The sequence below is a fragment of the Galleria mellonella genome, unplaced genomic scaffold (genome assembly GCF_026898425.1).
Source record: "Galleria mellonella isolate WM207_F2 unplaced genomic scaffold, CSIRO_AGI_GalMel_v1 utg37, whole genome shotgun sequence".
NCBI lineage: Eukaryota > Metazoa > Arthropoda > Insecta > Lepidoptera > Pyralidae > Galleria > Galleria mellonella.
Window position 1 is genome coordinate 2,401,880 of NW_026442087.1, and position 25,083 is coordinate 2,426,962.

Here is a 25,083-nt window from a genome sequence, read left to right on the forward strand (position 1 = left end):
CTTTATTTACATTTACTTTATGCAGCATAGAATGGCAAACAAGCTGACGGCCCACCTGTTGGAAAATGGTAACAGTCGCCTATACCTTTTTTTTTTAATGGGTGAAAATGGTATGGTAACCCCGCCTGCGCTAACGGGATACGCTGGCGGAGCACCAGTGAAGGGTGATAGATGAGAATGAAAACAGGCCAGTTAGCCCATCATGATGAATTCATCAGGAATTAACCATGATAGTTTCCAGGGAGAACCGCGAGGAGGTCGACCTGGCTGGGTATATTGTTAGCAATGGGATTCTTAGTCTCCATTACTAACAATCCCTTTCCCCCCAGTCGCCTATACCATATACATGAACAGTACTATGGCCATAACAGAGTATTACTATGTCGCGAATGATATCTCTCATGCGTTGTCATTCCTGAGGACTAAAGTGTTATACCTCCGTACCCTGTAATTTATTATTCAAATTTTTTTGTTGATTTTTTTGTTTTTCATTCTTTTATCTCTTTTACTGTGTATGCCAGTGTTATGTGTATGTTTGTATTGTTATTTGTGTAAGTAATGCAAATAAATTATCTATCTATCTATTTAATATCCTTATTCCACCTTTTAAACCGAATCACAGCCATGCAAACACAACTGCTTTACGGCAGAAACATGAATGTGACAGAGGTTTCCTAGCAGACAATTTTTGTACAAAGTCTCTGTCCGTTAATTAATTTTAGATTTACAATAATTTGTGTAATTTCAATTTTTCAATTTCAAAAAAATCGGTATTACGGTAAATATTACGCGAAATTGCGTTGACGTTGTAACGGTATTATCGCGTGCTGTACACAGCGATAGCTCAGTGCTGATTGCATTACACCGGTGCAACTGCACTCGAGCGCGGCCATGTTGTGACGTCACGGGGCGTGTCCGTACACGCTCCGCCTGGTCACGCCTCACTTTCACTAAGGGCCGTATTCAATTTAGTTTTGTATTTAGAATAGTAATAATTACATTTTGAATTTTGAAAAAAGAACGATGGCTTCTGTTTCGACGAAATATATCGATGAACAACGATGTGATGTCTAGTCGACGAATTCGATTTTAATATTTAAATTTAGAACGTGAATAGGATAAGTAAATTTCGCTCCCCATTTTTATACTTCCCCGAAAAAAAAAATAGTAAGTTCAATGAATATAGGACTAACATGGGAGTGTACTGTGTCGATAGTAAAAAGAATCATAAAAATCGGTTCAGAATTAGAAAGCGTAATCGTATAACATAGTCATAATAACGATTTAGTTTCACAAGAGAAACACCTATGCACATATTTAAATAAATAAAGTAAACAATAAATATAGTAAATAATGTATGAAAGGCCGATTTTTAAACTATTCCATTTTTTTCTCACTTTCTCTTTTAATTTAACCTTGTTAGTTTAATCTTAAACTCTGTTTTAGTCATAGACCGTCTTATTTGTACTCCTAATACAGTTAATTGTTTGTTATAGTAATATTTTATATATGTATTTATTATATGTGTATATCTATTTATTTATTTAACATATTATGTGTATGTTTATATTAGTCTAATAATATATTTGAATATATCAAGTAATGCTTTATTTTTCCTCTATTCAATAATGCACCGCCTACGTATTTCTCGGTTTGCCCAATGGTTGACTGGTAGAGAACACCGTCTGCTGTTAAGTCCGCCAAATGTTAATAGAATTTCACTGTGCATTAAAGTTTAAATAAATAAATATATGAAATTTAAATACTTATTTTTAATTTATTCCATTTTTTTGCACAATAATTTTTTTTTAAATGGCGAGCTTAAGATACATTCTCTACCAGCATTGTGTTAAAACAGAAATGTACATGATAATTTCATGGTGAAAAATATACCACAAAGGTAATTATTATGACACCTTTATTGTGGAAGAGTTGTTTTTTTTTTTTGTAATAAAATTTTGCAATTTTACCATTTCAAGCTTAGATAAATGTTAAACATCTAATTATACAAATAATTTCAAAAACTCTCTTCATTATCATCATATTTCATTATGTCATATTTTTTTTTGATAAACTATCTCATTACAAAGATGTTTATTTCAAAAGCAATCGCTACAAACCGCCTCCACAGTATATCAATTAAAAAAAAAACCTTAAAACCATTAAAATAAAAATAATTATTTATTGTAGCACTTTTAATTCACAAATTATACGCCTATCGCGTCCACTGGCGCCAACGAAAAATGCCAGTCATCGTTGCGATTCGAAAATTCAAAAATCAATAACCCCCTTACTTTGTGATACAGTAATCTATTTTCGGTTCCAGGTGATCGAAATTCGGCGTAACTCAGCAGCATTCGTGTCTCGTCGGGGAGATGTCGGTAATAATTCAACACGGCGGGCAAAAACAGTCTGTCGGCGAGATCAAAGCGGCGGCGAGCACAGACGCCTCTGAAATGACTTGTTTCTCAGTTAGCTTAGTGTAAACAGTACGCTGCATCAAAGGAGCCGGCGGGGGTTAGCGGGATATGTAAACCGTTGTCGATTTCGTCTCGGCGAAGATGATTCCATAAACGAAAATGCTTTGGGATTTTATTTTGTTAAATTTCTTAAAAATCTGCAGTTAAATATTTAAAGTCTAGATGCTTTATATGAGTTAGTAAACAGATTTTAATCTGTAAATAAATATTTGTATTTCTATTCTGATATAGTATTTAAATAACAATAAATTGTAATGACATAAAATTACGTCTTATTTTATCTGTCTTATTTTCTCTTGTCAAAAACATCTGTATTATCAGGATACTTCAGACGACAAATATTTTGGGACAAATAACTATTTAGTTGAATCAAATTAAAAAATAAATTAAAACGAAGTTTAATTTCTTTTCTTAGATAAACAAAGAAAGCTGCGATAGAAGGCAATTCAATACTGAATTAAAAATAATAAATTGTGTTAATGCCTTAAATTTTAATACTAAAAACATTTAAATAGTATCCGTTATTAGACTGACAAATTAAAAAATATATATTTGAGAAAAGGTGCATTTATTATAAAATACCATCTTATTATATAATTTTATTGAAATTAATTATGAATACAAAATGCCTAGCACAGTATCGTATAAAATTTTTGTCGTTTACGCCACACGCGAACTTGTTTCGACAAATATCTTCGACAGACCCGCAGCACCTTATCACCCCCGATCCTATTTACGTACAAACGGACGTGGCGTCGGCACCACTAACGTTTTTTACGGCTTCTTCCGTTAATTTGTCAGAAATACAATATTTATTCAATGCCCGGGGGGGTCTGGCCGTGATTATTTTAATGAGAACACCCGAAACTATCAATTAAAAGGCGCCTGCCTGTGCCGCCAAAGGGCCGACGTCCGTCAAACATTTAATGGTGATGATGAATGCGCCGTTCATATTGGAACGGTTCTAACGCTGCACTTTAACTATAATAATAGCAAGCGCGTTATACTTTACACTAATTCAACTCGCTTCCAATGACCGTTTCCGGCCCATTTTTCACTGTGGCGTCTAGACAGCGTGAAATTTGCGGCGTAAGTGTTTAATGATAGTGATATTTTGTATAACTTTTACCTGTTACGATGATAGTCGAGTGATTTTATGTGATAAATCAAATATTACTTTATTGGACGTAATTATTTTGAAAGGTTGTAATTTTTTTTTGTTTTATTTTTAGTGTTAGCGTTATTATTACTAAGATTTATTTAAAGAATCGATGGATCATTAATTAAAATAATTGCAATAAATACATATATATATATATATATATATATATATATATATATATATATATATATATATATATATATATATATATATACGTATTTATGTTCATATTAGTTCCTTTATAGAATACTCCAAAATATTATTTGTTAGAATGTATAGTTCTATAAACAATTAATACTCATAGCAAGCATGGGCTATCATAATTTTTTAAAAGAATTTTTTAATCTTTTTATTTTATTTATTATAACATAATTTATATATATATATATATATATATATATATATATATATATATATATATATATATATATATATATATAAATTAATGCCACTTTTCGTTGTAATTTTATAACTCAAGAACCGGCTCACCTATCCAAACCAAATGTTTAGGCTTTGCTCGGACTATTTAGTAGATGGTTTATGTGAAGTTTGCACAAAATCATTTATCACATTTTTTGTAACAAATGAATTCTATAAATGGCGGATCATTTTGTTAATAAGGATTTTTGTGTTAAATTCAAACTTTTTTTAAGATGGGGATTGTGCTGTCAAATTGAAACTTTTTTCAGTGTTGACAGTGCAAGCATATTGTTATGTCATTCATGCGGTCATTTAATTTTTTTTATTATTTCATTTTATACGTAGCGAAGCACGTACCGGGCCGCTAGTTGTATTATAAATACGAAAGACTGTAATAATGGATGGGTGGATGGATGAGGACTTCACGCAGAAAGTACTGAACAGATTTCAATGAAATTCCGTACACATTGTATTCTAATTTAGTACATAGTCTAGTTCATATACTTACCGAATAACGCGGGCGAAGTCGCAGCATGTACTTAGTTATTTTAAAATAATTTATACAAGCAAGGTGCACCACGCAACGCGTCTACGCAGATGAAGCATAAAAATAAACACTTCACGTCCATATCTTAGAGGTACAGTACAAGAGCATGCGACCCATATCACATACATCTCTCCAATATACCGTGCCGCCATGACAGAACCATTAATGTGTACGTCTGCATTTGAAGGCATAAAAACAAAGTACAAACAGCCAATTAGGTCGTAACTCGATATATCTTCAAAGCGCTGATCTCCTAAAGCTGGAATCCTTTTAGTGAGTGATACGATGTAGGGTTGTCTCGTATCCTGTTACTACTAAATACTGTGTAAATATATAGTACACAGACAAGCCCTAAATTGATCTAATGCATGCTGACAATGTAATAATATCGGGGAGAAAGGGATTGTTAGTAATGGAGACTGAGAATCCCATTGCTAGCAATATACCCAACCAGGTCGAGCTCCTCGCGGTTTCCCCTGGAAACTATCAGATTAATTCTTGATAAATTCATCACGATGGGCTAACTGGCCTGTTTTCATCCTCATCGATCACCCTTCACTGGTGCCCCGCCAGCGTATCCCGTTAGCGCAGGCGGGGTTACTATTCCATTTTCTACCAATAAAAAAAAATACATGGAAGTGTGTGTAATGTTTTTTTTTTAGAATAGAATAGAATAGAATTTTATTGCTAACTATGTACATACATATAGCAGTAACCATTGCTTTGGATTTTATTGATTTAATGTATTTTTATGCACAATTTAAAGAAAATACTGTATTTTGCATTCTGCATTCTGTACTTTTCCTATATATGAACTATAAGTGTGCTAAATTTCATATTCTTCTGTTCGCGCAATTTTCGTAAAAATGGGTACAAAGTTTCTGCTACACGTATTAATGTATAGATGGGCATTTAATATTATAAGATACCTTAAGGTATTTCGGATGCACCTTTTAATAAGTTTAAAACAAAGCCTACATACTATGTAAACTATTCGATGACAAATATGCATGGTTGTTAGTCGATCATACACAGGCTTTTTAACGACCATGTAATTTTAGAGATAGTACATTTAAATAAATACACATAATTAAATAATAATAATTAATTATTAGATATAGATTTTAAAGAGAAATCGTTAAGTTTCGTGCGGGTTCTTCTCAAAAAATAACAATTTTTCGAACTGAATGTAGAGTAAAAAGAACGATTTATAAGTGCTTGTAAGCAAGTCTAATTGAAAAGCAGATTTAAATTTTTATTCTGGTCAGTTAATATAATTCACTAATACGGGCGTAGTTGTAGGAAAAGTTTTTTTTTTTTTATTATTATTTAATTAGAGTAAGTGGAACGCGATTTAGCCAATTTAGAAATTAGGTAACCAGAGAAAATTTTTTGGTTTTCATAACTTTTGGTTGGTTTCCTTTTTTTTATATATATATATATATATATATATATATATATATATATATATATATATATATATATATATATATATATATATATATATATATATGGCTCAGGATCGTTCTTTATGGTTATGGGCTAAAATGATGATTTCACCAGAGAGGGAGACTTTGTACAAGAGTCAATTGCTTTCGTGTTTCAACCGTGAAGCAGTTGTGTTTGCATGGCTGTTTGGTCTGGTGTTTCGGTTTAAAGGGTGGGATATGGCGTAAATTTACTGGGTACAAAGGAATAACACCTGAGTCCTCAGGAATGGCAACGCATGGGGGGTATCATGGGCGAAACAGTATACTCTGTTATGTGCATGGTACTGCTCGTGTCTATAGGCGACGGTTACCACTTTCCATCAGGTGAGCCGTCAGCTTGTTTGCTATTCTAAGTTGTGTAAAAAAAAAAAATATCTACTACTATCACTCACTAGCTTTTGCTCGCAACTTCGTGTGCGTAGATTTTATAGATAAACACTTCTAGTTGGCATATCAAGATTAATAAATACGCCAGATCCTTCGGGAATATAACTGCGAAAACCGTATACAATTTCGTGCAATAATTTTTGTATGATACCGGAACAAATATATTATATTTAGTTTTTAAAACAAAATAACTGGTTTGGAGTGGATTCTTTTTTTGAAAAATACAATTTTTTTATTTATATGCTTTCGTACATTCACTTTTAGTACAGATATTAGATTATACCAACATATACACAGGCGGATTTATCCCTTAAAAAAAATTCTTCCAGTCAACCTTAAGAACTCGAAAGGAGAAAGTATTTATAGGGTTTGTACATAAAGCATAACATATATGATGCAAAAATAATAAGGGGAGTTTTGCCAGTAGTTGCCACGCTTGGCAGGCGGGTTGGCAACCGCAGTAGGCCTTTGAAGATGTTTTAAGAGGGACGCAGGTGCCCATCCCTCATACTATTTTATTTTAAATACATATTTTAGCCGTGCAACGCAATTGACAGATGAAATCATAAAGAGAATGCAATATGGCGTACGCTGTGTTATTCCCAAAGCGATAATAGATGGCGCTACGTGTTCCCTTTACATAAATAAAGATTATTAAATTTAACCTAATTACAACAATTACACATTTAATTATAAAAAAAATCGGAAATCGGCAACCCTAGCGGCGTCTGTCGCGTTAAATTTACCTCTCCTAACAGAATGCGTTCCGAATACGCGTGTAATTATAAAACGCGCCGCGATTACTTACCACAACGCGTCCAGTTGCGGTGACAGCAAGAATTTTAATAATGAACGTCTTGTTTTAGAGTTCCCTATTTGTGGAATTCAAAGTGGTATTATATGTATTTGCTCTTTTAATTTATATATATATATATATATATATATATATATATATATATATATATATATATAATAAATTAATAACAATGTTAGCAAAGGCGAAATTATCTCTAAAAGAGATTTCTTCCAGTCAACCTAACACAATGGCATAGGAATTAGTGAGTGGGCAGTAGTAGTGCTAAACAGAAGTTAAAATAAATATTTACATAAATTACAAATCATATATATATATATATGGTCGAGGAATGGGCAGCAGCCATCTTAAAATATAACCAAAGTCTAACTGCGATAGCCAAACAAGCCAAGTATGGCAACTACTAGTAAAACCCCCCCAGAGGGAGGCGTATGTTCAACAGTAACGGGTTATATCATCATCATCATCATCATCATCAATGTGGTATATCTTTGCTGTCAGCGCAAAGTCAATATCCTATACTCGTATCATAGCAGCCAGTTATGGTTAAACGTAACAAGCATAGGTATACTACAGTATGCCTCTTAGTTGACTTGATAAACGTCCCTCTATTGGGATATTAAAATAAAAAACTTATTTTTTATAGGACAATATTTTTTTAATAATTTTTCATGTACAAAAGTCGTTTGCTCGGGTACCTCTGTCCCATTTGTGTTTCAACCGTAAAACTGTTGGATTTGCATGGCTGTGTTTCGGTTTGAAGGGTGGGATATGGCGTGAATTTACAGGGTACAGAGGAATAACACCTGAGTCCGTCAGGAATGGCAACGCATGGGGGGTCTCATGAGCGAAACAGTATACTCTGTAATGTCCATGATACTGCTCATGTCTATAGGCGACGGTTACCACTTTCCATCAGGTGGGCCGTCAGCTTGTTTGCCATTGTAAATTGTACAAAAATAAATATTATAAAATTAGTTAAAAAGGATAAAAATCCCATCATTCAACTTATTTTCAATTAGTCTTTATTTATTTATTTAAAGCTCAAAGCACAATTATATAAGTAAGTGTAAAATATGGCGGACTTAACACCTAATGGCGGTCTCTACCAGTCAACCATGAGGCAAACAGAAAATTAAGTAGACGGTGCATCTACTATTAAAATAACTACATTTTTGTAAATAACTGAATCCTTCTTTTAAAGTCGGTTAAAAAGGGAGAAACGTCATTATGTTATGCATACATACAGTCACGCAGACAGGTAGCAAATTCTTCAGAAGCCCAGGATACTTAGCCTGCTCCAAGAAACGTGCAGTTCAAGAATGTTAAACGCAGCATAAACATTTTTTGGTTCAATTAATACAACCGCTGGTCGCGTAGCTTTAAAGCTAAAGGTTTTTACTTGTTAAGTTACTACTTACTACATTTCTAAGCTTCTCCACTGGACCTACTTATTTATATTCGTTTATTTAAAACAATTTTACAATTTAAAATATCAAACACGCTAATGACCTACCGATTGTTTGATATATAATTAAATTTAAATTTTGCATGATTATTTTTAACTATTTTCATCTGGGATATTGATAAAAATAGAGTTAATATTTTTTTTTTCTATTTTACTTAAATGTAAAGTTAATTTTTTTTATACAACTTAGAAAGGCAAACAAGCTGACGGCCCACCTGATAGAAAGTGGTAACCGTCGCCTATAGACATGAGCAGTACCATGGACGTAACAGAGTATACTGTTTCGCCCATGATACCCCCCAAGCGTTGCCATTCCTGAGGACTCAGATGTTATTCCTCTGTACCCAGTAAATTCACGCCATATCCCACCCTTCAAACCGAAACACAGCCATGCAAACATAACTGCTTCACGGTTGAAATACGAATGGGACAGAGGTGCCCGAGCAATCGAATTTTGTACAAAGTCTCCCTATGGTAAATAATAATTTCATAAAAGATTAATGGAAATAAGTAATCCTATTGTTCAGGCAGTATTCCACACCGCGTATCTAATGATTAAGGATTTTTTTAATTAATTGATTTAAAATGTATTTTATTTTTTTATGTTTGTATAATACCTAATTATAATTAATTAAAATTAAATTACATTAATGGATTGAACGTAAACTGTGGATATATAGCTGAAATGAAAATCACTTATTTAATTTGACAGAACTGTTTTTATACTATGATAACGTTTTTACTAATTCAAAGCCGATTTTGATAATTATTTTTAAATCAGTAAAGTATACGAGTACTCCCGTATACAGTTTAAAACTCGTGTGTAAAGAATAGTTGCTATTTTCTACGTTGCAGAGCAAAATCTTATTTTTTTAATGCAACATTGAATGGCAAACATAATATTTTTTTAAGAATTATAATTTTGTATTATAACGTTATAAAAGTGTAATTATATTTAGGGATTGTATTACACAAAAATATATACAACATATACAACGACTTCAAACCATAACCTCAAAAAAAGACAAGTACAATATTTAAATTTTAAGAAAATTCCGGTAGCAGTCAAAAATTAATTGACGTTGGGTTCCATTTTAATTGACAGATTCACCGTAACTGGCCATTCTACCGCAGAGATACCACAGAGATGAACATATAGAGCATTATTTTAATACATTATTTTTTTATATTCCCACGTTGATTATGACAAATAGTTTAAATACAAATTTTCACATGTTTAAATCTAAATAGTCACGCACAGTACGGTTTCAAAGAAATTTTCTTCTGCAAAATCTTCTCTTACGATGTTTTATTAGAGACGAAAATTAATTTTTGGGGTTCTTCAAAAAGAGCATATTAAGGTTTCTTCAGGGTTGGCAACGCGCACGTGACACCCCTAGTGTTGCAGGCGTCCACAGGTTACAGTGACTGTTTACCATCAGACGGGGTGTAAGCTTATTTGCCACCTTAGTGATATAAAAAAGTACTACATTATAAATTTGTTAATTACATATGTAATCTTTAACAAACAATCAGTACTTGTATTTGAAATATTATCCTATGTAATATTAGCTGGTAATCTATTTAACATAGTTATTTATTAAAGTAATTAATTAATTAATCTACATTTAAAAAGAATATAGTTTTTTTTTAATAAATGTCAAAATTTGATTGTAGATTTATGTCCATTAAAGATTTGCCGTTTTAATATGCTAAGAAGTCACTTTAAATAGTAATTTACAAACTTTGAAATAATTTCTTAAACGTAACATAATACGTGATATCAAGCACTTAAAATTCGAAAGCACGCTTTTAAAACTCACTTTTTTAGCGAAAATCGAGATATTGGACTAAAGTCCACTACGTCAATCTCTTAGAAAAGCATTCTGACAAAATGCGAACGCATTTATTGAACACACACACACACGCACACATACACACATCTCTTTTGACAGCTGTCAATCAACACACGTGACAGCTGTCACAACACTTATCCGTTCCACTCAATACGACCGTCCACTCCACCGTCCCCGAGTATCAGCAAGAAATTAATTGCCCAGAATGCTGTGCCATCACACATGGCCCTTTTGCGTTTTAATTATTAATTTATATGAGCCGTTGCGAAGCCATAATAGTAATGGAATGGCCTTTTTCCCTTCGAGGTATGAGCGCGAATTGACAATTAACAAACTATATACGGATTTTAATGTATTGTTCCTGCTATTTTCACAACGACATACGTTTTTCATTTTATTCATAATTGCACTGTGTTATTTCCATATTGTTATATTGACGCTATATTCATTTACAGGTTGTTATTATATGATTTACGAGCATATTTCAATTTGATACAACTGTTAACTGGACACGGTGGCCGCAAAAAAACTCGACTGTGTTGAATTTTGCAAATAAGTATTGTAGCTTTTTTTTACTTTAATAACTTTCGCGCTGCATGTTTTGTGTTTTATAAAGCTTTTTTCACAGTTTACCTAAATAATCTCTTTTTTTTATATGTTGAAGCCAAAACTCTTAACCAGTCAAAAATACTATTAACTAGCAAAATCAGTTAAAAAACCTTCTTTTTTTTCAAAAAAGAAACTTTATTTTCTGTCGTTAATTTTTATACGACAACTTTTTTGATATTTTAGTTTTGCTATTGAAGGTCTACCTAGGGTTTTTTTTTTCCTTTATTAATATATATAATTATATAACATAATAATCCATTCAGATCTGTTCCAGTAAAATTGTCAATCAAGATTCTTGGTTCCGTTCTCCTTGTCTACTATTCGGAGGGTGGTCTTTGCAAAATTCAAGAAAAACGGTCTTGTTTCATCGTCATGAAAGATATGTTCCAGGTTGTCAAAAGTAATAGTGACCGTATGCTTTAGTTAATAATACGTTTGATTAAAATAACAGTTACAAGTACTTTTGCCCAATGGAGCTGGTTAGGTTAGGTTAGACTTTTAACCGCAAATTTGCAGTCAAAAGTAATAACCAATAATTTTCAGTCAAAACCACTTTAGACCAACCTGTTCAGTCAAAAGTACTTTTGACTTGTTAAGAGTTTTGACTGCAACATATATACCACAAAGGTGGCAAACAAGCATACGGCCTGTTTGATGAATGGTTACTGTAACCTATGGATGCCTGCAACACCAGGGGTGTCACATGTGTGCTGTCGACCTCGAAGATACCCAAATATATTCTTTTTAAAGAACCCCACATTGCGTTAATTCCCGTCTCTTGTAAAACATCGTAAGTTTTTGACACTTACAATGGTAATTTTTTTAACGCTTGTGGAAAGTTGGAGATTCCTAATTCGTCTATATTTTGTGGTAATTGTATGAGATTGTGTCGCTTGTTTAAACAAATTTTATGTAAGGACAATGTGCGCCGACGGATTCTCCGCACCGCGGCGCTAGTGTGACTGACATCATTCAGCATCCAAATTTAAAAAAAAAACTCTATTAACTATCTTAATTAACTACTAATATCATTTACTGGAATAAATATAAAACCATAAAATATAACACTATTTTTAATAGGCTAAATTTTTGAATTATTTTTCTGAATCAGAAAATTTTGGCGACCGTGACAGAGATTTTGATATTTATTTTTTACTATCGATAGAGTTTCTTTACAGGTTCGTTCCATGTTTAAAACTGACAGTTTAGAGCAAATATTTTTGTTAGATTTTTTCTTACGCACTTATGTAAATAATTCGACTATTTAAAATTAAATAGTTATATGTTTAAATAGTACACATTGATATATCAGGAAAAAAAAAACGAGAAATTGTGTTTTAAATTTATTCCTGTTGTAAATTATAATTAGTTTAGAAAGGATCGTTTACGAACGTTCATGCGTTTCGCAAACAATCTCTGTATTGTCATTTTTGACATTTGTTTATGATATCGATCGTCTCACGCTTTGCTTTTGTGTTGAGTCATTCTTGAAAAATAAAGTATTCACATTAAGTACTCATCTTTAAATATTAAATTGAAATTCAAGTGGGGGACCCAAGAAAATACGTAACAATTTCAATGTGTTATAAATAAATTTCAGGATCATACACAAAATTGGCAGCTATATAAATCTCCATTGTTTTGCTGGCGAAATCAACAACTACGCATATTCTTAGTATTGAACTTGGCTCCTTTTTTCACATTTATGTTTTTGATGGGATTTTATTATTACCAGAATACCAGTAGAATAGGCATTAATAATAGCTTTATTAGTACTATAATTTCGTGTTAGTTTCACGTTTATTAGGACAAATTGTATATTAACACGGGCTTAATTAATATTGTAACACGAATACATATGTTTTTTTTCTCATGGCAACACAGAAGCCGCTAGGTACTTAATTGAATAAATGACTGTTTGTTAACCAGAGGTTAACTTTTTTATTATTATTATTTCAGCCGTTAATTGTCCACTGCTGAGCATAAGCCTTTCCCATAAGGGATGTTTTGTCAGTAGTTGCCACGCTTGGCAGGCGGGTTGGTAACCGCAGTTTTTTTTTAATGTGTGATAATGAAACGGTAACCCCGCCTGCGCTATCGGTGTACGCTGGCGGGGCACAAGTGAGGGATGATATGTGACGATAAAAGCAGGTCAGTAGTAATTTTAGTGGAATTCGTCATACATATAGTGGGCTACATCGTGACGAATTCCACTAAAATTAACCACTATGGTTTCCAGGGGGGAGCGCGTGGAGGTCGACCTGATGAAATGAACCCATTGCTAGCAATACACCCTGTATTGCCAGCAATGGGTTCATTAGACCTCATTACTAATAATCCCTTTCCCTCCAGCAACCGCAGTTAGGCTTTTAGAGATGTTTTACAAGGGATGCTGCCGCCCATCCTTCGCCTGCCTTAGTCACTTCTTACGAAACCTGCTATGACTATGTCAGGACTACGTAGTAACTTTAATAGTTAACTTTAGTTAATATACCTAATAATAAATGATTAAGCAACTGGTATATCAGGATATGTCGGTTCATATAAATAAAAAAATTGATGTCCATTTAATGAATTACTGAGTTTTTATGATTAATAAATAAATTGTCCCGGGCGATCCCGGTAAAGAACTGGCCATCGCTTAGATTCACGTGAATGACGTAAAAGACGACTAGTGGAATTCGATAGCAAGTGTCCTTCTTAAAACACCACCAGAGATTAACTGCAGTTGCCAATCCGCCTACCAAACGTGGCAACTACTGGCAAAACGTTCTAAAAGGAAGGCCTATGTTCAGCAGTGAACAGTTAATGGCTGACATCATCATCATCATCATCATCATCATCATAATAGTTAATAAAAAAATATTACATTGATTTCATATTTTGTAAATAAATTTTCGTTCAATCAAAAATATAATATTCGTGTTTCAACCGTGAAGCAGTTGTGTTTGCATGGCTGTGTTTCGGTTTGAAGGGTGGGGTGTGATACAGAGGAATAACACCTGAGTAATCAGGAATTGCAACGCATGGGGGGTATCATGGGCGAAACAGTATACTCTGTTATGTCCACGGTACCGCTCATGTCTATAGGCGACGGTTACCACTTTCCATCAGGTGGGCCGTCAGCTTGTTTGCCATTCTAAGTTGTATAAAACAAATGTGAAAGTTTGTAAAAATGTGTAGATTACTAGATACTTAATAGATCAATTAAGGGCAAATTCTAGTTACAAATAAAGACCTTTATGATAAAATAACCATAAAAATAAACCCTTTTATTATCCATAAACTTCTTTTATTACCATTAATTGTTCGAGAAGAATACTCACAGTGAATGTAGACTCTTGAAGAATTTTTTATTGGAATTACCTGTTGTAATAAATTTATCGCTTCAATGTTGATTGTAATAAATATACTCACGACTATAATACCCAATGGGGAATGCCAGTAACAGTCGAGAAATACCTCTGTTGAATGCAATATTTTTTATATGATATACCATATTCACTCGGTTTCTCTACTCTCTGCTTTGACCTTCAATATAAAAACTGTAACACGGAGTTCTAAAACATTTGCACACTGCGTTTATAAGAACAATACATCGTATTATAACCCGCTCATCCGTATGTGTAGTACTTTTAATGAATTTTCAGCTAAATGTCCTCAAATTGATATCTTCAACTCACGCCTGAACGCCTTCAAAATCATTTTACAATCAGCCATCAAGTCTCTTTGACATGTCTATATTTTTATGTATTTTTAATGTTTTTTTTTTATACACAACTTAGAATGGCAAACAAGCTGACGGCCCACCTGATGGAAAGTGGTAACCGTCGCCTATAGACATGAGCAGTATCATGGACATAACAGACTATACTGTTTCGCCCATGATACCCCCCATGCGTTGCCATTCCTGAGGACTCGAGTGTTATTCCTCTGTACCCAGTAAACTCACTGCCATATCCCACCATTCAAACCGAAACACAGCCATGCAAACACAACTGCTTCACGGTTGAAACACGAATAGGACAGAGGTACCCAAGCAATCGACTTTTGTACAAAGTCTCCCTCTGGTTTGTTGTTTGCATGTACTTCATTGTTATTTACCAAATTCATATGCTTTCTTTATATAACTTTATAATTTAACACTGTTTGCCGACTGCTTTAACCATGCCGTGTGTACACCTGTCTGGGTCTCAATCTAGTTCATACTATTGCCTTTATATAATATCAATAACGTTATTGATTGTAACCTGTTGTGTATACCTTTAATAAATAAAAAAAAAATACGGTTTTCACGTGATGGTTTGAATAACCTCTCTATGTAGCTCTCGAGTTCAACACTAGCCAGTGATCAGTTATTTTTAATTAGTTCATAACAGGCTAATGTGACATTCGCCGGTATATTTATATATTTAACTTTATGTAAGTAGGCAACGTTTGTTTGAATTCCAGTTAATTAAAAGTAGATTATATGGTCAAAAGCGAAATGGCTAGAACTATGTCATTAATATATGAATATATTAATGTTTTAGTAATAATTATTTATGACTAAAGGATTTATGTATTTCGACAATTTTTGTACTATATTTTACTTTACAAATAAGGGAAGGAAGGGAAGGGTGTCTGTCTCTCTCTCTCTTTCTCTCTGTGCTTGTGAGTGCGTGCGTGCGTGCGTGCGTGCGTGCGTGCATGCGTGCGTGCGTGCGTGTGTGCGTGCGTTTGTGTGTTCATCATTGAAGTACCCTGTAATTTCATTGCTATAACACCCATGCACCAACCCAACCGATACACAGCCATGCAAACACAATTAATCGAAATCACGAATGGTTCAGAGGTACCCAAAAAGATGGCTTTTTTACAATCAAATCAAATAAATATATATATATATATATATATATATATATATATATATATATATATATATATATATATATATATATATATAGTGGTATCCATATAATGTAGCCACAAAAAAAATTAAATCGAATCCTCCTTGTTTTTGTAATACACATAAAAATGAGTATGTTATTAAATTGATTAATTTCTAATTATAATTGTTTTGTTGGCATAATTTAAATTCGGGTATGTCTGGCTAGTTTCGAACTCCACAGGAAAACTAGTCGAGCATCCTCGATATTAAAATATAAGTAAAGCCGACATAAGACATATATTTTTGTATGTATTTATATGTGCTTAGATTTTTTTTAACACACCCATTCTTTTTCCCATTCTTTAATTCCATCTATCCAAAGGTTGTCTGAAAGATTGCTTAGCAATAAAACCGCCTTTTGTACTACGCTACACTTATTGAAAATTCTACAACAAATTCTGTAATATTGGTGCAATAAAGTGTTAAATAAATGAATAAATAAGTAATTATAATACAGTATGACTGACGATGGTTATTATTCAACAATTTGTAATTAATTTGCAATTACTGTGTTAGTTGCCAGTTCTTCTTAGTAGTTAACAACATTCCTAACCCACGGTTAAAAATAGCTTGTAAACAAGTCTATTTGTATTTAAATAAAGACGCTTTCTATTTTTAATATAATTTCCATAAATAAAAAGGAAAACAAATAAATAAATCGCAATTAATTGGTAAAATCATGCCCATATAAAACACAATAGAATTGGAAACCACCTTTTTTTAAATCGGTTAAAACAACAAAAGCTTAACGCATAGGCGGTGGGTCACATTCATTATACGTAATGTAATTAACTTAAATTACCCTTTACAATGACCTATTATATTGTTACTGTGACAAATTTAGATATTTCATGAAGCGACGCGCGCTTGTCGAAATAATATCATTTATAATTCCAGCTGTCCGACTGTACAAAGGTGTTTCGTGCCAACTGACAGCGTGTTAACACCTCGTGACTTGCGGCCACCTGTCTGTTTATATGGTGACTACAGAGATATGAACACGTTTTACATGGGTATCGTTGTATTAACTAAGTTATGGTATTGAAATTCTGATGCTTTATTTCTTTTGGGGGAAGGGAATGTTAACACCTGACTTTGGCACTAATTTACCCCCTGGTTCACTATCCAGCCCTATATATATATATATATATATATATATATATATATATATATATATATATATATATATATATATATATATATATATATATATATATATATATATGAATGTGGAAGAAGAAGAAGCGAAAGAGGTTTATTTGAATCGAAGCATTTAGCGTTCCATTGTTTCTGCCTACCCTAATGGGAGACAGGCGTGACAAATATGTATGTATGTATATATATATATATATATATATATATATATATATATATATATATATATATATATATATATATATATATATATATATATATATATATATTGTTTTTTAACGTGTAAATATATATAGATATCGGATCGCCACTAAAATTAATTTAAAAAAATTCCTAATTTGGAGGCAAAAGTTAGATATTACAGAAAGTTACCTCTCAGTTCCTGTATGCTAGATGAACTGTCATATTGCTGTTTACTGTATAGATGATCTGATAGTTACCCTATTCCTTTTAGCCACAACAGAATATCAGTGTTTTGCTCTTTTCAGTGCAAAACACTGGATGGAGGTTTTAGAGATGTTTTCTCCCACGAACACTCAGGTTATGGAATGAGCTCCCTGCTGAGGTTTTCCCCAGAAACTACAACGTGAGGTTCTTCAAAAGGGGGTAAAGAGGTTTCTTCGGGGGCGGCAACGCGCGCGTAATACCCCTAGTATTGCAGGTGTTCATAGGCTACGGTAACCACTTACCATCAGGTGGCCCGTATACTTGATTGCCACCTCAGTGGTATGAAAAAATTAAAACAATAAACTGAGTTGTGACCATTTTGTATTGTTATGGCACACGCACAAAAGGCCCAAAAAATATACTCGGCTTTTATGTATTTTATTTTAATAATTTCTTTTATATGGCTTTTTATTTATATCTGTGTCTAATCTAATTTGTGTGCTATATGTAAATCAAATAAATTATATATCTGTCTATCTATCTATCTATCAGTATCCATATTTTTTTTTTGATGGGTGAAAATGGTATGGTAACCCCGCCTGCGCTAACGGGATACGCTGGCGGAGCACCAGTGAAGGCTGATAGATGAGAATGAAAACAGGCCAGTTAGCCCATCATGACGAATTCATCTGGAATTAACCATGATAGTTTCCAGGGGGAACCGCGTGGAGGTCGACCTGGTTGGGTATATTGCTAGCCATGGAATTTTTAGTCTCCATTACTAACAATCCCTTTCCCCCCTCGGTATCCATATTAACCAAGTCTACTATCTACATATGTTTAACCTTGTTATTTCTCACCACGAACAGTTAGGTTCACAGAAATAATCCAATATGCTGCATTGTTCGATTAGCTAACGCCGTACGCGCTCTATCATAAATAAATTTGATACTTCACACCATAAATCTACGTGTAATCGTGCAAAAACTGTTGTCGCATGGAAAACATACGGGTGAATACTATCGCGAGCATTACTATTTATTCTTATTGGACGACTAACGATCCGCTTTGGCTTCACGTGGTTTATTTTCAATGAAATACAGCACATGTAGTTGGAAAATTTGATTTTTAACACACACACACACACACACACACACACACACACACACACACACACACACACACACACACACACACACGCACGCACGCACGCACGCACGCACGCACGCACGCACACACGCACACACGCACACGCATACACGCACGCACACACACTTACACATACACACAAGCACACATACCGAGCACATTTATTATCATAAATAGACACTTTTTCTTTTTTATGATATGTAATTTTTTTAGTATTATTGTATAAAAGTTAAACAAATAAAATAATTAATGCTGATAAAAAAAAAAAGTAAATTGTAATTATTATGAAATTTAAATATTGTTATGAAAGAGCGGTTTATCCTAACACAAGCAATCTTTGTTTAACAGGAGATACTAAACCCTGTAATGTAACTACCTTTGTATAAAGAAATAAATTTATTATTATTATTAGATATTATTTAAAGAACTAGTTACCCGAAAATAAATATGGAGTAATAAAAAGGCAATTAATTTTACTCCAAACTTTTTTATTTCATTGTCAAAAGTATTTACATTTGGAATTACAATCGCAAGCATAGTTTTGTTTATTTTATTTATATATAAAATAAAAATACTACAATACTACATATTTGTGTACTGAAATATTTTGTTCCATTTGTGATTTCAAGAAGTATGTAATTGGTAGATTGTTCAGGGCTTTGTTAGTGTGCACGACGCACCTTTTTAGTTTCTTTTTTAAATTTATTAAAAAGATGTTTTGTTTGTAATTTGAAGTCTGTGTCAGTTTCAGTTTTGGTTTTTCGCCTTCGCTTTTTTACTCCGTTGGTTTGATATGTATATTTTTTATATTATTATATTATCTTTCTAAAACACCGTGTTTCCATACCAGCATACAGTCCTTTCGCCCACATTTTTGGTCCTTCTCTCTTAATTTATTTTATTCAGTGAACCAATTTTCGAAATTTTCAAAAAAATGGAAACACGGTCGGGTCCTAAACTGAGTTCGGCAAATACTCGTACGGCAAAAGCGTTGCCCCTACCATCGTCGGCAGAGGAAACGCACCCTGATGCCGCCGCCTCGGCGTCGGTGTCCACCGTACCACCGATCGCAGTTAGTGCTCACAGCACATCGACCTGCAGCCGCTCATCAGCTACGGTTCGTGCTAAGAAGCTTGCAGCGGAAGCGCTACACGCACAACGGCTCGCCAAGATTGAGTTGGAGGCAGCCGAAGCACGTCGCCGCGTTGAGTTAGAGGTGGCGAGAAAGAAATATAATGCAGAAATTGCAGAAATTGAAGCAGCCAGCTGTCGGGGCAGCCGATCTAGTGATCATGCTAGTATTGGTCGTAGCTGCAATGAAGATGTGGATAAATGGTTAGATGGTCATGATTATTCTACACCTTTAAAATTTTCTAATAATCCACAGGTAAATACAAACCCCCCTGCTGTTAATTTAATCGAACCAATCTCTGCGTTGGTGTCCGCAGTAGGTAAATTAACAGATAAAATTGTTGCTCCTCCGAAAGGGATTAATATGAAGCTTCCCTATTTTGACGGAAAGTCCCCTACGGAGTGGCTTTCGTTTAAACGTGTCTTCCAGGACACACAATCATTTTATTCTCCAATAGAAAACTTGGCTCGCATAGGCCACGCATTGCAAGGTATGGCAAAAGAAACTGTTGACAAGCTCTTGGTTACCGCCCGTGGCCCAGAAGTTGTAATGAGTGCACTTGAGGTTCGATTTGGACGACCAGAGTTAATTATTTTACAAGAACTTCATTCAGTAAGGTCTTTGTCGAGATTGACTAACGATAGGGACTTAACAGTATTTGCCAGTAAAGTTCGTAATTGCACTGAGACATTACGCCTATTAGATGGTAATGACTATTTAAAATCACCAGAATTGTTCAATGCAGTGCTAGCAAAATTGCCTATTGTGTTAAAAAGTAGGTGGTATGACTTTGCTGTTACCCACGAATATAGTGGTCAAAGCAAACTAGAAATGCTTGCAGAATTTTTAAATCGAGAGGTAGAGGTACAAGCTAAATTCGGTATTGTTGATATTTTCAATTTTAACATGACTTTTAATTTCGACAGGCATAAGAAATTAGAACGAGTAAATGCCGCAGAGGTGTGTGATAGTTTGGAACACGACACGCAAGCTTCCGAGACCGATTTCTGTGTCGAAACATCTCTTCTTACAACGGCTGAAAACTCATCAAAAATTTCATCAAAACAGTCTTGTTTATATTGTCGAGCATTTCATTCATTAATCAATTGTAATAAATTTTTGACACTGTCAATTGATGACAAATGGCATTTTGTTAAGAAAAATAAATTATGCCACAAATGTTTAAAAAGAGGTTTACATAATTATAATACCTGTCGTATCAAAGGTGTTTGTACTATAGTCGGTTGCTCTCGTAAACATCATAAAATACTTCATAATTCTAATTTTACACATTCCATAGCTAGCACACAGGAGTCCGGAGAGTCAAGTTCGCATGCGGTAGACAATAATGCGGACCAGCCGCGTTCAGAATTGGTGACTCAGACGTCTTCAGGTAGTACCACTGTTTCTCGTAAACCATTACTAAAGGTCGTCGCCGTCACAGTATCGGGTCCATCTGGTTCTGTTGATACTTTCGCATTACTTGATGACGGATCTACGGCTACCTTTATTGATGCTGAAATATCTTCTCAGATAGGTCAGATGGGACAAATAGACATACAGTGTGTGGGTGGTTTATCAAAGGAATCGGAAGTTCAATACGTTGATTTTCAGATTAAAGGGCGGAAATCAATAAAAACTTTTGATGTCAAACAAGCTAGATCTATTAGTAATTTAGGTTTAGCAGATCGTTATGTTAATAAAAATGAGATTAATACTTTTTCGTACTTATCAGATATAGCTGACGAGTTATGTTATGATGCAAAACCTACCATTATAATTGGTATTGATAATTGGCATCTATCTGTACCTATTGCGACTAGACAGGGAACTAGGTCTCAACCAGTTGCTATTTTAACAGCTTTGGGTTGGGTTCTTTTCGGTTTTGTGTCAAGTAAAACGAATGTTGTTCATTTCGTAAATAATGTGTGTGATTGCAACGCAGGTAGTGATGCGTCTATAGAAAATATATTTAAAATGCAATATCGTCTCGACTGTATAGATATTATGAGACATGAAAAGCGTGAGGGTTGATTCGAGGTTGGCCTTTTTGTGGAAAGCTAATAGTTAATGATGCAGCCGCTAAATCACAAGGAGTTAGTTTATACGATTTACTTTTAACCGGACCAAATCTTTTGCAATCTCTGCTTAATATATTATTGCGTTTTCGTGAGGAGAGTGTCGCGATTAATGGTGACATTAAAGAAATGTTTCCTCAGGTTAAAATTCGTAACGCAGACCGAGATGCACAGCGTTTTCCAGGGCGCGATAGTCCTAATGAACCTTTGAAATTATTTCGTATTTCTTTAATGATTTTTGGCGCTGCATCAAGCCCGTCTACAGCTTTGTTCATTAAAAATAAGAATGCCGACGATTTTCAACAGCAGTTTCCAAAAGCGGCGCATGTAATCGTTCATGATCATTACATGGACGATTGCATAAGTAGTGTTGAGTCTGTGGAAAGAGCTGCTCGTTTGGTAGCAGATATTATTGATATACATCAGAAAGCAGGATTTGAGATGCGTAACTGGATATCTAATGAACCAAGGGCGCTATCACTAATACCTAAGAGTTTGTGTCATAGTCAGTCATTAGATACACTTCAAGTAGATAAAGGTGTTGTTAGTACACCTGTACGCACACTTGGTTTATTATGGTACCCAGGCACTGATTTAATTGCTGTTAATACCGGTCTTCAAAAAGATTTTGTAATGCCTACTAAACTCACCAAACCACAGGCTCTTACTTATATTATACGGGTCCACTAGTTTTATTAACACTAATACTCGTCAGAGGTCGCGTTCTTTTAGAGCGCGAACTCCATGTTTTTTTTTTATGATGTCAGTAAAGTAGCTTATTTAGTAGTAGCTTACTGGCGCTTTATTCATTCTAATAATCATCGAAGCTCATAATTAACTTAACCTCATTTGCATCAAGTCAATCAGATCACTTCATCCAGTTCGCAGTTGTCACTCTCAGCTGATCTATTACTTTAATGGATTAAATTCATTCATGTCTTTATGTTCATGAATTAGATTATTACGTTCAACAGCAACTGCGGATAAATTCATTTTTATATTGCGATTGCGTAGTTTACGAAAATGAGAAGTTAATATTTCTAAATTAACTAAATTAAATTATTGTATTTGTTCTTTTTTAGATAATTCTATTAATGTAACGGCACTAACTTCGCGTAGACAGTCTAATATTTCAAATATTCTAATGGCGGAAGATTTAAATCTTGCTGAGTCACATATACTACGTCGTAGCCAAGAAGACGATTTTCAAGAAGAGATTGCATACATTGCTAATAATCGGCCACTTAACCTCAGAGTCGTCTCCGCAAGCTGTCACCACAAATTGGTCCTGACAAACTTATACATCTCTGGTCGTATTACAGCGGTTTTAGATGTCAATGAAGAAGATAAGTTTTCTATTTTTTTAGATGGAAACATCCAAGTATTCTCCTTTTAATTCATTATTATCACGTTCGAACTCCTCATGGAAATACGGAAACCATTGTTATCGAGCTTCGACAAAAATACTGGATTCTTGGATTACGCAATGCTGTGCGATCAATTGTTCACAGCTGGCAGCTCCTTACCAGCGACACTCTGCAATCGAGATCTAATTTCACACAATAACTGGAGAATTGCTGTATGACTAAGTGACATGTTTTAGAGCCGGTGGGTGATAGAGTATCTCCCCAGTTTACTGCACAGTCATTCAAGTTCGAACTCTTCAGCACTAAGTATTTCTATCGAAGATGTTGTTCTTATAGCTGATGGAGATTTACCCCAAGGTACATGGTCGCGAGGTCACGTGGTTGCTCTGTTTCTTGGAAGAGACAATTTTGTTCGTGTGGCTGATGTTCAAACGGTATCAGGAACATTAAGGCGTCCTTAAAAAAGTTAGTGCCGATAGTTAGGATTGAATAATTAATTTTGTTTAGTTTTCGACTAATAATTTCTGTAAATAAGTAATCTTTTTTTTTTTAGTCCTAGACGATGTGCACGACGCACCTTTTTAGTTTCTTTTTTAAATTTATTAAAAAGATGTTTTGTTTGTAATTTGAAGTCTGTGTCAGTTTCAGTTTTGGTTTTTCGCCTTCGCTTTTTTACTCCGTTGGTTTGATATGTATATTTTTTATATTATTATATTATCTTTCTAAAACACCGTGTTTCCATACCAGCATACAGTCCTTTCGCCCACAGTTAGTAAACAGTAGATCTTGGGTCTAGTCAAGTACTCTTGTACTTTTAGATCGTCACACATTGATATTTTAAAACCAAATCTATCAAGTCCAACCAACCAAGTTCGTAGTATTTTCAATCCGTATATTATAATAGTAAAATAAAAATTACAGTTCGCCGTAAGGCCACCAATCAGATGTCTCCGTACCTTTCAATTTCCAAACATTTCAATATTATGTATTGGGCAGCCGACACATATTTATTTATAGGATTACCAACATAAGATACAGTTAAACATTTCAGTACAATGCACTGGTAGATTAGATCTAACTGTTCTTACATTTATAGGCAACCACAGCGTGCCTTGTGTTTCATAAACATTAAAATAGAATTAAATTATTAAATGTCATTAAATAAGCAAAAATATTAACAATATGAATAATAACATAATATAAATAATGGAAATTGTAATGTAATTATTTTAAATTATAAATAAATATAATGCAATGGTGACGTACATCAACATTTTAATTTAGCCATGAACACAGAGTGACTATCGTTGTGAATATCAAGTTTAGACTTGGTTTTTACAATATCATTATACAGACGCGTTATGTATCCAAGTTTCTCTAGTATATACTTTTAGATCTTTACCACACGTTGATATTTTAAATCAAAACCTATCAAGTCCAAACAAGCTCGTACTATTTCCGATCCGTATATTACAATAGTAAAAGGAAAACTGCAGTTCGCCGTAAGGCCCCGCGCACGTTGCATCCGAATGCGATTTATCACCGGTCACGATAAAATTATAATAGTTATTTATCGGCGAGCGTGTACATGCATTATTCATTTGATCTCTTGTTGCGGTGTCCTTAACGATTTACAACGCATTGTGCATTTC